Below are 13,363 nucleotides of genomic sequence, written 5' to 3'. Positions count from 1 at the left end.
ACACAGCTTTCCACGTAGAGCATACGTTTCTTTCTTCCTAAGTCAGAAAAGAATTGGTTAAAACAAAAACCATCATGTAATTGAGAACAATTAAGCAGGTGCGTTCTGGAATTTCTGAGTAGGTGAAAGAAGTTCTCCTACACTTCAAGCTGCCAAAGGCTGTGAAGTTGTGATCAAAGACATGATAATAATAATAAAAAGAAAGAGACGCTGGACAGCAACCCAATGGCACACTCCCTTCTTTCTCAGGAGCCTTCAGAGGTACAAAGCCCAGCAGCCAGAACTAACCCAGCCATACTCTAGCACTGTAATTGCCTCCTCCATATCCTTACTAACCCACGCCCCTTTCTTATCCCTCGAGAACACTCACTAGAGGTGCCACAGAAGCTTGTAGTGTGGCAAGCACAGAGTTTCTTACATTCTCATTTATACTTTGATTAATTGTCGTGCCAATGAGCTATTCGATCATGGATAATAATTTTAAGAGCTGTTTGACTTGATGAACAAGATAAACAGAACTAAAGTAAGGTATATCTCATTGTCAGAGACTACAACCTTTGCAAGTACGAAAAAGTAAGTTCTAACATTGACTTCAGAAAAATGCCAGCCTAGAAACATCCGCACAACTCTGTGCAAGTCTACAAAACAGCTTAAGAAAAAAAAAAAAAAAGTTGTATCCATGCAACTGCTCTACAGAAGAACAAGAAGATATTTTCTCCACTCCAACATGCCAGTTATTAGAATAAGACTTAAAGGGGACTTTAAAAGTATCGTGCTCTATATATTGCCTAACAGGAATAGAAAGGCATTAAGGAAACAACAGTAAATCCACTGTTGCAACTCCAGAATTGTAATGCAGAAAGGACTAAGTGCAGAACTATTTTACTGCCTCTTTCAGTTCAGTATATTATGGCACCAAATTATACTTCATTGAGGAAGGACTTCATGGAGATTGCTACCACTTCTCAGTCTGGTTCAACATCAAAACCAGCTGACTTTATTTTCAAATATGAAATGGCTTCTACAATTTGCACAAAGCTGAATGAAGTATTCCATAGAAAGCAAATCACACTGATTAAGGAACAGGTTTTGTTTCTCACTTGAAATTCAACTTTAAATTAGTGGAAGTTCTAAGCATGGGAAAGACATAGCAGAAAGACTGGAACCTCACAGCAGCCAGCTTTGCATTAGACAGGATCTGTATCACAACTGCCATAATACAAGCTGCCTCCTTGCCTTCCTATTCAACTCGCACTACAATTCCTTCCAAGCTTAAACCACAGCAATGGGTGACATGCCACCAGCCTGCAGCACCACAATACTAACCATGTCCACTCCAAAGCCATAGCATAATTACTAGGTGCAAATACTACCAGGGCTTTTCTGATACCCGTCTTTGTCCCTCCAGTCTCTACCTCTTCCCACCTCAGCTGCAACACCTACAGGAAACAGAGTTTTCCACAAAAATGTTTTGGCCCCACAGCAAAACAGGAATGAAGTGTACTGGGAGAGCAAGCATAGGTCCATAGGGCAGGCAGCTCTCCTACTCTACAGCTCCACTGATCCCCTCTGACCAAAACATATAATAATAATATCATGCTATTCAGCAGTAAAGCAAGCCTACTGTCGTTAGCAGGATTTGATTAGTATTGACCATAACAATAGCACAGGAGGCAAATATACCCCTCTACTCTCTGGCTGAGCAGTGCAGCCCACCCGATGCAGTAAAACGTACTTCGGAGGTGGAGTGTGAGGATTTGATTACATATGGGGGCAGGGCACCTTATAAAAAAAAAAAAATCTTTCCAGTAACAGTCATCCAGAATTAACATGGAAAATCAAATTAGTTGATTGCAACAATCTAAACAGCATCATTTGATACCTTCACAGCAGTTCCTGGATAATGAAAGTTTAGAAGGAGAAATCCTATCTTTTATCAAATCCAACATTGCTGGGGGACAGGGCCTCTCCCTACAGCTCCTGCCTATTCCATTTTAGGCCAAGTAATGAAAACATTGTTTCTTAGCCAGCGAAGCACAAGTTAATTCATCTTCTATATCCCCAAAGCCTATAATTCTCTGGCCTAGTCTTCATGAAGAGCACTGAAATAATGCTTCAAATATAAGGTGAACATCCATATAATCATCTTGCATATGTCTCTCTACAAGTAGTAAGGACACTATTCCAGAAGGCACTACAAAGTGCACAGTTTCCCTCCTGGGCACTGGAAGGGCAAGGAGGCGTACCTACGAGGTCAGGGTATAAAAATAAGTCCAGGAAGCAACATGAGGGTTCACCATCACGCTATGGACAAACCAGTCGTGAGGACACAGCTGTTTCATAGAATATCTCAAGGTCGACGGGACCCATAAGGATCAGAGTCCAATACCCTGTGCCTTGCAGGACTCCCCAAAAGTAAACCATGACTAAGAGCATCATCCAGACGGTCCTTTAACTCTGACAGGCTTGGTTCTGTGACCACTTCCCTGGGGAGTCTGTTCCAGTGCCTGACCACCCTCTTAATGCAGAGCCTTTTCCTAACGTCCAACCTGAACTTCTCCTGACACAGCTTCATACCATTTCCTCACGTCCTATCACTGGTCACCAGAGAGAGGAGATCAGCAGACCCCTCCCCACTGCCCCCCTTGAGGAAGTTGTACTCCTCAATCTTCTCCTCTCCAAGGTGGACAAACCAAGTGACCTCAGCTGCTCACTGTAAGCCATGAGCACAGTATTGAAGTTACAGCAATTGTATGGATTGTATGCAGTATTGAAGTTACAGCCCAGCATATGCTGTAAATGTTCGCACAGCACAGGTTTCAGAGACAGATGGGGGACAGCAGCAATGCAGGGCATGAGCAGAGGGAACTTAAAGCAAAGCCCAAGAGCTGCCTGAGACATGAGAAGATGCTATGTGAGGTGCCACGGGAGCCCAGGGAGGCCACCATGCTCCAGATTCTCCATATAATGCTTACAAAAATCCTCTAGGATGGTCCTAGCTAACTCTTTTAGTCCAGTGTCTGATTTCCTACTCTACAAAAAGTAAGCCCTTACTTCCTGGCGTTAAGGGAGGCCTCCTTATTTTTTCATTCACATTCAGCATTTACTTGGACAATTTTCCTTCATTCTTGATCCCTCCAGCCCACATAACAACACAGGTGATTGCGAATAGTAGGCCAATGACTCCATTTTGCATTTTTATTACATTTGGGAGAAAGTATGCTGCAATAATTTTGTTCTACCTCATCAGCATTCCTCTTCTTTAGTATATTTTCTGCATAAACCCCATGCACACAAATTAGAAGGGTGGTATTTCACATAGCTCTTGGTCTTTAAGGTTCATTCTCTTACTTTGCTCGTGTTTGCTGCCAGTTGCCAGGTTCCTAGATCAGGAGCGGGTAATTCACAGATCTGCCTACTGTAACAAAAAACAGAAAGGCTAGAAGGGAGCTGTTGATTTTCCCGTCTCACAGAGCTTTGAAATATCCCATTTAAAGTTCCAGCCGCAACAGCAACAGTCCAAAGTAGCTCTGAGAAAGGTACGCAGCAAATTTTTATCCTGAATACTACTAATTTTACATTTGCTGAGTGAAAACCATATGTCCACTTGTGTGCATTTCTGCAATTGCACTTTTTCATTCATTAAGACAAGAAATTGCTTCTTTTATGCAATCTGCTACTATTCAGATAGCAAAACATTGTGATGTCTGGTAGCAGGCTTGCTGTTTTTGGCTTTAGGAGGGTTTTTTTTTTTTTTTCCTCTTCCTGTGAGAGGAAAGCTTTTCCCAAAGGATTTAAGTGATTTCATAAAACAAATGTAAAAACAAAGACACTTTTGTTTAAGGACTGAAGGTTTTGTTTTATTTTAAGGGGGATGGAGAGGGAAGGAAGACAGAAATGACACTGATCATCTTTCAATTAAACAGGGAGAAAAAAAAGCTGATATCTCATTCCTAAAATAGAACCTTTGTGACAGCACAAACTTGCTATAATAAAAAGGTCATCAGAAAAAAAAAGTGAAATCAGTTTTGTTTATTGGTCACAAGTGACTATCTCAAATCATTATAGTAAAGATCAGAGGAGAACATTTTCTCTCAAAATTTGAGTGCTTACACTGTGCATTCCTTCTCTTCTGCAGAGCACTGCTTTGCTTCATTAAAGTCAGTTTCTTCTTTCCCTCACAGTCTATTAAACAGAAAGAAAGAGGGGAAAAAAAGACCAAAATCTTTCTGTATTTAAAGCCAAGCATTTCAGAAGATTCATTTCAGCTAGAACTTCTGAAGTTTAACCTAATATGCAACATTTCATTTACTGAAATAGGACCCAATACAATGGGAGTAACCCCCAACTGTGCATAAATATTGCAAGATGGGGACATCACAATAACAATTTTAAAAAGTAAAAACTAATTAAAGCATCTGAAATCCTTCAGTAAAGCATATGTGGTCTTGAGGGAAATCTGAGTGAGCAGACCTTCACATCTACAAGTGTCCCCCAAGCACTTATACAAATGCATTGCAGAAAGTTTCACATGTTGCAGAACCAGGATTCTAGTTTCTGATTAATTACTGGAATTAAGTGATTTATCGGTAAGTCCCTACATATTGTATCAAGTTTTATTATGTAGAGAGAAGTTCTGACAGCCACAAGTTATCTCAGTGAGAAGATCCAAAATGAGCAAAAGCAATCCATGAAGTCCCATTCACACTGTCTAGCACTTAAATTCATTCAGGATTGTCACTCACTGCAATCAACATCCAAAACTAACACACTAGGAGAACTCAACAGCAATATACTTCATTAATATCACAGCTCAGAAAGGCAAAACAACATAGATAACAATCTTGCAATTAAACACAAGATGCAAGGGAAATCCATCACATTTTAACTACTTGTACTTACATGACTAATATACAAGTCTTAGTATTAAATTTGATTTTTTTTTTAATATAGTCTTGAAGTACGTGCATGCATGGGCAGTGACAAGATGGTCTTAATTAAGAGATTAAAAAATACGTCTAAAACTATTGGGGGTGGACAGCAGGAGAAATAACATTTGTCAAGTAGATCACAGCAACATTATTTTTTATATATATAAAAAAGTACAAATAAAATTTATATTATTATCATAATATAGGTTGCCCAGAGAGGTGGTGGAAGCCCCATCCCTGGAAACATTCAAGGCCAGGTTGGATGGGCTCTGAGCAACCTGATTTGGTTGGAGATGTCCCTGCTCCTTGCAGGGGGGTTGGACTAGACGACCTTTGAAGGTCCCTTCCAACCCTAACCATTCTATGATTCTATAATCTCAGAAGCACTCTACCCAACCATTACTTAAACTAGGATGGAGGAGAACCATTTAAATTGCATATATATATGCACATGCACACACATAAGAAAGTTTCATTTCCAGTGGCCCCCTGACCTCTGAAATGGTAACATGCTCAGATTAACTTGTTAAATAGAGAGAGACAACATACAAAGGTCATCACAAATCCAAAGGTCTGGGTCCACGCATGAATTTGGGTAACTATTTAAAACAGACTAGTCTAAAACTGTGTAGAGGCACTGGGCAAAGAGGAAGACACTGCTACAACGGTCCCTTCACAACAGAAGGACATTCCTTCTGCTCCTGTTTGCACAGAAAAACACCATGTGGCAATCTGAAAGTTAAATCACCAGAAGGCTGCAGAACCTTTCTTTCCCCATTCTTCTGCCCATCATTCTCTTTTCCTTTGCTTTGTTTTTGAACTACGCAAGACACTAATTTACAAATGCTCAAATCTAAAAGGTTCTCCTGCAGTTTACTCTAAGGTTCTGCTTTGTTCCTTCCCCACTGTAACCTCTCTTCATTCAAAATGTGCGCTTCCGAACAGTGCAACCCCAAACAGCTAACACATATCCCACAATTGCATTGCAGCAATAAATAAATCATGAGCTTTCCAATTTCATTTGGACACGTTAATGTGCACACTGAGCTCATGTGTAATACATAAGCATTTCTCCTTCACTTCCCTCTTCACCAGTTTGTTCATTCACAGACTTTCCATAATCCTCATTTTCTCAGTGACATTTTCTCTCTTGTATTCTTTCACATATGCATGTTCCAGCTTTTACCTTGATCTCCTACACCATTTGCTCCAATCCATTTCTCTGCTTCCCAGTCTGACCATGTTTACCATGAACACACAGTTCCCTGACCTATTAACAAGAAGGAGGATTTTCCTTTCCACGTGCTTGAGCTGCAGACAATACTGGACACTGCTGTTATCTTCCCTGTCCAAAGAGTTTTGAAACATTTCCTTCCATTTCTTAATGCAGACTTTTCCAAGACCTCAAATTGTAACAGGAAATTATTTGAGTGATTTCATTTTTAAAGAACACAGCAAAGCATCAGGAGACAAGTGCTCCACTCTCTGATTTGCTGGAAACTGTTTGAATTTACAATGAATCTCTTTTGTAAATCTGAAATAACTTTTCCACCTTATCCATTAATATTTGAAACTTGAGGGCTGTCAAGTGAAAGATGCTATACAAATGCAAAGCATAGCCCTAGTCTCATCTTTTTTAATGATACACCCAACACTCATATAAAAGAGCAATAGGAGCAAATGAAAAATCACAATAAGTGAATAGCCTAATAATACATGCTAAAAGCTACCAAGACAATAAATTCAATTTTCCCTGGGATTGTTAAATTATTCTTTTGATGGCTCAACACAATCTCTTCACATTTATTTCCTATGGGGGATGCTGACACATGGAGTTCATTACACAGCTCCTCTTTACAGAAAAAAAAAAAAAAAAACACCCACAAGAAAAAAAAACCAAACACACACATGCATTTAAAGTAAACACCTAAAATTTAATAGTTCGGATTTTTAAAAACTATGCTGGAAAGGAGTTTGCAACTGGATTATTTCTAAGGAAGTTAAACATCCGCCTTATAAATTCAAAACAAGCAGACATAAAGCAATATCAAGACACTGATCTTGCTTTGGTGTACAAACACACTCAAAGCATCTATCTTTTCTAAGGATTCTTCTCAAGAAGTGTCCACACAGATGACATTCTTCTTCCTTTTTGAAGAGTCATCTTGAAAATTCCAGAAGTTTGACTGCGCATACAAAGCCCCCAGCTACAGGAAAGCTTAGAAATGGACAGACTCTGATGCTATAGCAATGATCAAATTAAGTCAACATGGTGGAGCCTTCAAACCACATGCATCATCATTACACTTTCTGTGCAGCACGTGCTTCATCAGTGTATACCACACAAGTCTTCAACAGAGTTACTAGAGAAAATGTTTGAACTGGTAGATCTCATATCTCTATTTGTTCCCAGCAGCTAGGATGTGTTGGCCTTTGTATAGCTCTGCACCAGTGCCTGGGTCAGGCACTACACCTGCAAAACGAAGCCACAGACAAGCACATGTCCTCCTGGCTGGGAGCCCTCACCTTCGGTCTTCAGCAGTCCTGCACTTCACCTACCATGCAAGGCTCTGCCCGGGTCCCTTCCCAGGTGAAGCCTCTCTGTTCCTGTTTTCAGGAGCATGTTCCTCAAACAAAAGGATGCAGCTAGCGCCACAGAGCACTCCTAAGACCAGAGAGCATGAAATCAGGTAGAGGATGGATACAAGGACACACTCAACAGGAGAGCATAATCTTTTCATTTATTTATGGGTTCAAGTCAGCCATCCTGACGTCTAGCCTGCACGTCCATTTATACATTTTCTGTCCCATGCATATTAATTTGTGGTTATCTCTAATATTTTATGAGTTATACTTGATTCCACTCCATTATACACTGAAAAGAAAAGAAAAAGCAGCAGCTACTAATGCCATAGATGGGAGTTTTACTTATTATAAATTCCATTCAACATCAAATGACTGGACAACACATATTCCTCAAAACCAAGTATTCCTGCTCATCACACCTCCTTCACAGAAGTGTTTTCTATTTCTGTTGATGAGCAGTGAAGATCAAAGCATAAAAGTTATGGTAGCTTCAGTTACCTGAACTGCCCATTTCTTTAAAAAAGTCACACACAAACACAAACTGGGATTTAAGAGACGTACAGCTGGGAGGGCATCCCAAATCTGACAGTCAGGAAACTAATTTTCATTTCCCATGTACAATATTCTAGCATTCATTCAACAAGTCATCAAATCATCCTCCTGTATGTCAAGTTTTTAACTCAAAATTACAGATGAGCCTTCAGTTTATGACCCTTCCTCTTCTCCAAGAATCTGCCTGAGGGGGTTTATAAGCAGCTGCTATCTCCCCTCTCTGCTGTTACTAAGCTACAAAAGCCAGCATAGCTTAAGTTTTAGTCTCCCGTGTAACTCCAAACTGTTCACACCCATCATCCTTGTAGCCTGGATGCCCCGGTACACGTTCCACTAGAATTGAATAATTTCTGTACACAAGTGACCAGAACAACACAGTATTTGACACAAAGTCTCCCTAATGCCTTGCGAAGAACTCTTAGAGGATCACATCTGCTTTCATTTCATGCCTACCATCAAACGCAGTCATCCCTGCTTAACTATGGCATTCAGGTCTTTTCCTCCAGGCCTGTTTTAAGGGATGATTGGCCAGCTGATAGCAGATGTGTTGTTAATAATCACTCAGTAGATAACTTGGCTTTTAGAGCTATTTGACTTCCTCTCATTCCTATTGCTTCAGTCATCACAGACATTCAGTTCTTCCTGTGCAATAATCCAACCCCGCTCGCTGCTGACTATGTTTCCTAACTTTGCCTCATCAGCAGTCATCCTTTGCATCCCAGCCAGTTCGGTGAAGTAAAAAGGCCAGCCCCCCAGTAATACCAGTCTAGAGCAATAATTCCTTAATTTATGCAGAAAGAGTCACAATTTCTCCTTTAGGAGACACCTCACCATTCTTTAGTCAAGCCCCGTACTTCCAATTTAGTCATTTTCAGTGTCACGCCTGCCACAGCATATAGACATTGAACTGAAGCCTTCTGCTCCTTTTGTCTAGGATATTCAGTATTTAAACCAGTAATATGACTTTAGTCTTCCATGACCTAATTGTGGCAAATCCATCATGCATTTTATCCTGTTTTCCACTTATCTTTGTGTACTTAATTACTTTTTTCCATTCCAAATTTGTTCTAAATCCTTGAATATTATTGAGACCAGAGTAAAATGTGTGAAGATTTCATTCTCTTCTTTTAAAATAAATACATTTATTTTGTTGTATTGCTATCACAACTGCTACATTCAACTTGACTGATAACAACCAGTCCTTTTTTTTTTTTTTTAACCTGGATCCAGTTTCCTGTGCCAACTCTTTCAGATCCTTAAAGCAGAGACTCTTTGGTTCCTTAGCTTGACTGCGTTAAATCCAAAAGCAGGTATAAGACATTCATTCTGGTCATTTCTGTTTGGCACCCTTTCTTCCACATTCAAATCCTCATCCCTATCTAAAACTAATTACAACCGCTAATTTTGGAGGCATTAGACATACTTTTCAACTATAGCCTGGTCTTCACAACATCATAGCCAAGTTCTCTTCTCCTCTTTTTTTTTTCCCTCCTCTTCATCTTAAATTACTTCAGACTCTAGCTTTTGGCAATTCATGTGCTATCCCTACAGTTTCTGCTCTCCGATGATCAATCCACTCCTTCGCTTCATTCCTTACAGGTTTTCCGGTAACTTGCAGTATCTTATTCTCACAGCAAGGTCCGCAGCCCCATTTGGCAAGCTTTTCTTCCTCCTTAAAATGCAGTTTCCAAGCAGCTGTTTTACCTTCCATTTAAGATAGTCCAAGCCTTTTTTTTTTCCTCTCTCTCTCTTCTCCTCTAATTCCTACAGGTCTTCAGCTGTGTGGACTTCACAAACTAGTTCCTCTAACTTCTCAGAACTTGCCCTGCTAAAATAAAACTTACTTGAAATAAAAGCGCTTGTAGCTGACATACATTTACTCTTCAGTTTAATTTAAAATAATTAACTTGCGGCTAATCAACACATAGGCTTAAGGCCTTGTGGAATGGAGCCGTAAGCTAGCACTGGAAAGCAAGAGCCAGTGTCAGCCACGGAGAGACTAGAGACATTGCTTATCCAGAGTTCAATGATACACCCTCCCATTCTGGGCAGGCTGGAAACATGAGCCTTCCTTTACTCTGCACTCCACCACAATTAACGGCCAAAATCTACCCTATAATATTTCAGTGTACTGATTTCCAACCTAACTATCTCATCACTGGGAAACATACTTACAAAAGCATATTTGAGAAACATATTCCTTTCATACGCTAGCATGGTATCTCAAATGTGCTCTGTAGCTCTGAGCAACTACAACATGTCTGCAAGGCTATGTTCTATAATTTAACTCAGTGTTGCCTCACTTAAACCAACGTTAGCCCTCCAGATTTTGAAGCATAGCATGAACCTTTAACAGAAACCCATCTTCCATCCACTGGAAGACTGTTGCCATATTAAGTGCCTCCAGCAACAATTTGAGATGTGATGCTTTCAGCGCATACATCAGAAGCCTGCAAGGTGCAAGGAAGGACGGCGCTGGTGGCCAAGTGCTACAGCAGGACACAGAAGGATCCGCTCTGGCAAAGTGACAGCCAATAATCTCCACACAAATCTGGAAAACACTGTTTCCCTCTCACCTTTAGCTTGTGACAGTTTTCTTAACATGGATGCACTGCCACGAGGAGAGTCAAGGCCTTCTGTGCAACAGAGTGAACTCGCTGGCATAGGCTATCAGTTCCATCGAGGCAGTAAATCACACCAACCACCACATTCCTGGTATACCTGAACCTACACTGCAGCACACAGCCACCTGCCTGCTACCTCCTGCCCAGAGGGGCTGAAACCCACAGAGAGGAAACTCAGTACTGCAGCACAAAATATCAACTGACATAAGTTACTAATCCACACAAAACGGGGGCCCTGGCAGGGCGTACAGCTCTGTCAGCTCTAACAGCCCCACACCACAGCAAGGGCTGCCTGCCATCTCTGAAGGACTGGCAGTGGTCTCTGCACCCACCTCCCCTGGCCACAGGTACATCTCCCCAGGGAGCACATTCACCCTGCTAGGTACCTTCTACTCTCATGACCAGCCTCGCTGTATCGAGCCAAACCTTTGCAGAAGTGGGGTGTTCAGCCACCCTCTAACCTAAGGACTATGGCACCGGACGCTTGGAAAAAGCAATTAATCGTGTTAGTCGCACATGACGAAATAACACGCCATCTTTTACTCCAGAAGTGCTTGAAAGTGTTTTATCTCGTTAATTCTAGGTCAGTTGAGCACACGTGTGGTATGGATTACACTGACCCTTTTAGAGCTCTCAACATTTTTAAATAAGTAGGGCACTTAGCATTAGACACAAGTCAAGCTGCGCACCCCCTGTACACCACACCCCAAGATCAACCAGCAGGCTCTACAGGCAGAACCAAGGAGAAGCTGCTTCATAAAGCATGGCTCTTACAGCACATAAGTACGAATGCAAAATAAATTATAAATGCCAAATCTGACCCAGCATCATATTAAATCAATACAGGCGTTTTACAGAAAAAAAAGGAAGTTGAACTTAAGTGACCTTTGCAAAGCCACCCAACAAATCAGCGGCAGATTTACAGACACAGCAAGTATTGTCAGCTGAGTGATAAAAAGGTCTGCATTAAAGATAAAAGTTGTCTGGCTGCTTACAAATCACAATAGCATTGTCATTTTAAGCACAAAGGAGACGTTTCATCCTTAAATATCTGAACACAGTAACTGCAGTCAAACACGCAAGTGACTGTAAAACTCAAGTTTTAAAAAGTTAATCCTACGATTCACTGGAGGTGTTAATTTGCCAGCGCCAGGTCTTTGAAAGTTTTTACCTTCTTCTCTGCCCTATAAGCTACCATATATATTGGACCCTAGGACACAAGTAATTCAATTGCTTTCCCTTCTTCCCACCTACGTCTTGTTCGAGTAAGGAAAGAATAAGGGGGAAAAAAAAAAAAAAAAAAAAGAAAAAATAGGCACTTAAGTAAATTACCTTATGGATAAGCCTCCTCCCTCCTCTCCCTGCTAAAGTTTTCTTTGGGTCAGACGAACGCTCTGAAGTGACTCCAGGCGCGGGCAGGCCCAGTTTCGGGGGGTGCTGTGACAGACGCGGAGCGGACCCCGGACGCCAGCCATGTGCTGAGCCCCGCATCCCCCGAACCGGCCGCCCGGGGAGGAAGTTCACGCTTCGCAGGGGCTCGGGGAAACAGAACTCGGAGGAGCTCAACAGCTATCACTTCCAGCGGCTTTCTCCTGGGCCATATGTTTTCCCCTGACATTAGCCAGGAATTTCACAGGAGCCAAAACCGCTTCGCCCACCACGCCGCGGACCCGCTCGGGGCCGGAACCGCCGCCCCCCCATCCCCACCCAGGGGCCGGGGACGAAGCCGGCTCGGCCCCGCTTCCGCGCAGGGCACCGACCCCACGGGGGCTGCTCGCTGTCACGGGTGGGGAGCCACCCACCCCGCCGACCCCTGCCTGCAGGGCTAGGCTGGACGGCTGCTGCCGCAGCGCCCGGCGGGGCCGAGCCCCCCGCCCGTCCCCGGGGGCAGCGCGGCGCCGCCAGCCCCGCACCCCACCCGCGCCCCCGGCCCCTTCGCCAGACGCCCGCCGGGGCTGCTGGTGGGGGGTCCCGCCCGCCGCCGCTCCCTGGGGCCTCCCCCGGTAAGCTGGGGGGGAACCGCTGCGGGACGGCGCCGCGCTCAGCTCCGGGCCCCACCGAACCCAAAGCAGCGGCCGGGGCTCGGCCCGGCGCCGCGCCTCACCGCCGCCCTTACCGTCCTCGCCAGCGCGGCGCGGGAGCCTCCCGGAGAGAAGCGAGGCGAAGCCGCCGAGCAGAGCACACAGCCGGGGCCGAGAAATCCGCGGTCGCCGCCGCGAGGAGGAGGAGGAGGAGGAGAGGGCGGAGGATCGGCAGCGAAGGGGAGGAGACGGAGGGCGGGGAAGCCGAGCGGCTGGCAACCGCCCGCCGCGCAGCCAGTGCTTGCTCCAGCCGTGCCGGGCCGGGCCGGGCCGGGCCAGGCTCAATGCGGGGGCCGGGGCCGGGGCCGGGGCGTGGGGCCCGCCCAGCGCCAGCGGGCCCGGCTGGCGGGGGCGGGCTCGCCCCTTCCCCTGCCTGCGCTGCACAAAGAGGAACCCGCCGCTGCCGCCTTTGTTCGGCCGGGAGGCGCCCGGGAAGGGAGGGGAAAGGGGGGCGGGGAGGTGACGAGTTGGGCGCTTCTCCCCTCCGAAGATTGTTCTCTCCCGCCCTGGCAGACCTGGGGTAACTTCGGTGAAGTTAATTTGGATCTGTGATGAAAACCCCCGTCCACCTGTGCCAAATATTGCTCGG

General features: G+C 44.0%; 1 protein-coding gene across 1 annotated transcript in view; it reads right to left on the bottom strand.

Moving 5' to 3' along the window:
- Positions 1-12,834, bottom strand: part of FAM110B (family with sequence similarity 110 member B) — a 111,572-nt gene extending 98,738 nt beyond the window's left edge. The window contains exon 1 of the mRNA XM_086740847.1: positions 12,810-12,834. The gene's annotated coding sequence lies outside the window, so the exon portion shown is untranslated. The remainder of the gene's footprint in view (positions 1-12,809) is intronic.
- Between the last annotated feature and the right edge of the window lie 529 nt (positions 12,835-13,363).

The sequence above is a fragment of the Chlamydotis macqueenii genome, chromosome 2 (genome assembly GCF_036417535.1).
Source record: "Chlamydotis macqueenii isolate bChlMac1 chromosome 2, bChlMac1.mat, whole genome shotgun sequence".
Lineage (NCBI taxonomy): Eukaryota > Metazoa > Chordata > Aves > Otidiformes > Otididae > Chlamydotis > Chlamydotis macqueenii.
This window is presented reverse-complemented; position numbering and strand designations above follow the sequence as displayed.